The following is a 4,461-nucleotide window of genomic DNA, read 5'->3' on the forward strand; positions in this document are numbered from 1 at the left end:
AGATGAACTTCCAGACCAGGCACAGTTATGGAGGAAGGGATTTATTGAATCTTACAGATCCAGGGGAAGATCCATAATGACAGAAGAAGCTGGCCTGCTTTCATAGGTCCAAGCAGAGAGGAAAAAACACAAGCCATAAGCCACAAGCCCAAAAGCCACACAACAAGCAAACATTTCAGGAACTTCAGGCACTTTGCATATCTTTAGACTGGAATTGCAAATCCAACACCACACCTTAGGGCTGGACATTAAGATCTGCCCAGTGACACTTCCTCCAGCCAGGTGGCTGCAGACCCAAAGTACAAACTAATAAAATACTGAATGTATTGGGGGAAATCTATTCAAACTGTCACATCAGGCAATGAAAATATTCAAATTTTCTTTAATTCTCATGGATCACATTAGATGAAACATTTCAACTGGAGCTGCTTTATTTAGAGACCTTGTTTTGTGTTACATAATGTTATTGTTAGCACTAGGAGGTAGTATGACTTACTGAATCTATAGGAGGGTTGTTGACATGTGTGAGCATATCTGAGGGAGAAGCCCCCATTCCTCTCTTCATAGTCTTTGCTGCTGTCTCCCAATCTGGAACCATTCATCTGGTCAGCCGTAATAGTGCTCTCAGAGGACAAGCTCTTTGAGTTCTCAGTGGTTTTGGAGATAGAGGAGGCAAAATGATTTGTGGAATCATGGGGGAGAAAAACTACTTCCAAATTGAATGAGCATTTTATTTTACACTTCTTAATGTTGTAAGACTAGTGAAGGACACTTCCCTAAGTTAAGGGCTGCTGTTACTGAGGAAAAAAGAACCTTGGGAAAGGGGGAAATGAGCAGTGTGAATGTTCCTTGATATCCCATCTGGAATTTCTGGAATTCATGTGTTAGTAATTTTATGGTATTTGGAGGTGAAACCTGGAGGGAGGTGGAGTTATGATTACTTTGCCTTCAGCAATAGCTTGGGTGAGTGGCTTGGATGACTGAGTCAGTGGCATTGTTATATGTTGCATGGATTTTTTTTTTTCTAGGAAGAAGTTAATGAGTGTTTGCTTCTATAGGCAGCATCCCCCTAATAGTCTAGAAGCCTATTCCATTTAAGTTTAACTTGGTAAACCAATAAGTTTATGATGGGTTTTTGGACAGAGCATGGGTGAGGGGTTACTTACAGGAGCATAGAGACCCCAAAGCAGCTGCATAGGTAGAGCTCTTATCTCCTGACCTTCTATAAACTCTATCTTCCACTGAGACTGTGAGACCTTGGGCATCATTGCATACAGCTAGCACTGGGCAGCTGAGATCTCAGGTTAGGTTCTGACTAAGGATGCCAACATATTCAGTGTGGAGAGTGGCTTGTGTGTAGTTTCAACTGCTTCTGATGAAGATGACATTAGTTGTTCTTCTCGTGGGACCATGTCATGTAACATATAAAAGGGAGATCATCCTGGACCACTCTGTTTCACCATATGGAAGGAAGGCCATCAAATGCAGAACAGACATCATCATTATGCTTTTGGACTTCTCAGCCTATAGAACTGTGAACTAATCAATCTGTATTCTGTATAAATGCTGTCTAGTTATAGCACTTGAAAATGGATATTTTTTGAGGCACAGGAGAAGGGCACAGGGATTGGACCACAACTGTATTAAAGGGATACTTCATGAAAAAGAGTTATCAAGTTCATAGAAGGCAGTATTAGTATATAAATATTATTCTAGGATTAATTTTATTTTAAAATATTGTATTTACTTATTTATTTGCAAGCAGAGGGAGATGGAGAGGGGAGACAGACAGAGCGAATGGGTGTGCCAGAGCCTCCAGCCATTGTAAGCAAACTCCAGACCCAGGAACTACTTTGTGCACCTTGCTTTACGTAGGTGCTGGGGGATTGAACTCTTGTTGTTAGGCTTTGCAGGCATGTGCTTTAACCACTAAACCAACTCTCCAGCTCAATTTTATATTCATATTTATATTTTAATATTAATGTAGATTACTATATTTTACTTGAATAGCTAACTAAATTCAGAATACCTTGTGATAAATGAGAAAGACACCTTGGCTGAAAGGTAGATTTATTCTATATTATACCTTTAGAAGTTTTTTAGTTTATTTTATGTATATTATAACAGATCATACTCTTTCAAATCCCCTCTCCTTTGCTCCCATTACTCTGTGAGTCCTCCTCAGTGGGATTATGGTATCCATTGTAGGATCATAAAGGCCTCAGTCAGTCCTTGAAATGTGGGGGCTGTGCCTCAGGCTTCTTCTATCCGCTCTGTGGCTCTTACAATCTTTCTGTCCTCCCCTTCTGCAATGTTCCCTGTGCTGTAGAAGGCCTGGTGGCAGTCTGATTTAGTGTTGAGTTCTCTGTAGCCTCTGGATTTCTGCTATGATGACTTTTGATGGATCACTGTGAATCAGTTTCTTTTTTAAAATTTGTGTTGTTTATTTTTATTAGAGAGTGACAGAGAGAGAGAGAGAGAGAGAGAAAATGGGCACCCCAAGGCCTCCAGCCACTGCAAACAAACTCTAAACGAATGCACCACCTTGTGCAATTGGCTTATGTGGGTCCTGGGGAATCAAGCCGCAAACCAGGGTCCTTAGGCTTCACAGGCAAGCGCTTAACCACTAAGCCATTGCTCCAGCCCTGAATCACACTTTCTTTGTGACTATGGATAACTAAACATTTTTCTGATTCTCATTATTTGATACTAAAATAAAATACAGCTAAGCAAGGTGGCTTGCCTATAACTCTAGCACTTAGGAGGTCAAAGTAAGAGGATTGCCATAGATTTGAGGACAGCCTTGGCTATAGAGTCAGTCCCAGAACAGCACCAGCTAGAGTGAGACCCTGCCTCAAAATAACAACAAACAAAATAAAAGTGTTAGATTGTTAGTACTTAATGCTGCAAGTACTTAATGCTGAAGGACTGCATAGTAAGAACATAGTGCATTAGTATGTTATTTCTAGAATGCTTTAAATGAAGATAAATCATTAAACTTTTTAAAAACTATTTTATTTCTTTATTTATTTGAGAGAGAGAGAGAGAGAGGAAGAGTCAGAGAGAAAGAGAGAATGGGCACACCAGGGCCTCTAGCCACTGCAAACAAACTCCAGACACATGCACCCTGTGCATCTGGCTTACGTGGGTCCTGGGGAATCAACCAGGGTCCTTAGGCTTTGCAGACAAATGCCTTAACTGCTAAGCAATTTCCCCATCTCTCATACTAAACTTTTTGATATTTTTCAGGTTTCTCACAATTTGATGTTCAACACACTGGAGTTGAATCCATGACCAATGCCAATAACATGCCTGAGTTAATTTTCACGGGTCTTTTCCAGGATCCAGAAGTGCAGAAGGTGTGCTTTGTGCTGTTTCTCCCTCTGTACCTTGCCATGATACTGGGAAATGGCCTCATTGTTGTGACAGCCAACATGAGTAAAAGTCTGTGTTCCCTCATGTACATCTTTCTCAGCTCCCTGTCTCTGGTAGAGATCTGTTACTCCACTACCATTGTCCTTAAGTTCATCACTGACTTACTTTCCAAGATGAAAACCATTTCTCTGAAGGGCTGCTTCACTCAGATATTCTTCTCCTGTTTCTTCTGGGTTGTTGAGGTCCTTTTGCTTGTGGTGATGACCTATGACCGCTACATGGCCATCTGCAAGCCTCTTCACTATATGATAATCATGAGTCATCCACTGTGTCACATGCTGGTGGCTGGTTCCTGACTGGGGGGGCATTGTTCACTCCATAATCCAGATTGTCATTACCATCCCTTTGCCCTTTGCCTGGGGTCCCAATGTGATTGACCTGAAGCTATTATTCAAGCTGGCCTGCACAGACTCGTGTGTGTGTGTGTGTGTGTGTGTGTGTGTGTGTGTGTGTGTGTGTGTTGGGGAGGGGTTGTTGTGTTGGCCAACAGTGGTTTAATCTGTCTTCTCACTGCTCATCTTGGTGTTCTCTTATGTCATCATCCTGGCCAGCTTGAGGAACATTCTGCAGAGGGGAGGTGCAAGGCCTTCTCCACCTGTGCCTCTCACATCACTGTGGTCATCTTGTTTTTTTGTCCAGGTACTGTCATCTGCATGAGACCCTCCTCCACTTTCACTGTGGACAAACTCGTGGCTATGGTCTACACAGTCATCACCCCATGCTGAACTCTGTTGTCTACACATTCAGAAATACAGAGGTTAAAAATGAAATGTAAAAGTTGTGGGTCAAAAAGAACTGAGTGGTCACAACTGTATTAAAAATGTCTTGTTTTGCCGGGCGTGGTGGCGCACGCCTTTAATCCCAGCACTCGGGAGGCAGAGGTAGGAGGATTGCTGTGAGTTCAAGGTCACCCTGAGACTCCATTGTGAATTCCAGGTCAGCCTGGGCTAGAGTGAGACCCTACCTCGAAAAACGAAAAACAAACAAACAAAAAAAAAGTCTTGTTTTGTGCTTATTTAAATGGAT

At 42.0% G+C, this 4,461-nt stretch overlaps 1 pseudogene; it reads left to right on the top strand.

Annotated features, from left to right (window-relative positions):
- The first annotated feature begins 3,290 nt into the window (after nucleotides 1–3,290).
- Nucleotides 3,291–4,234, top strand: LOC101608982 (annotated as a pseudogene).
- Nucleotides 4,235–4,461: the final 227 nt, after the last annotated feature.

Source organism: Jaculus jaculus, chromosome 1 (genome assembly GCF_020740685.1).
Source record: "Jaculus jaculus isolate mJacJac1 chromosome 1, mJacJac1.mat.Y.cur, whole genome shotgun sequence".
Lineage (NCBI taxonomy): Eukaryota > Metazoa > Chordata > Mammalia > Rodentia > Dipodidae > Jaculus > Jaculus jaculus.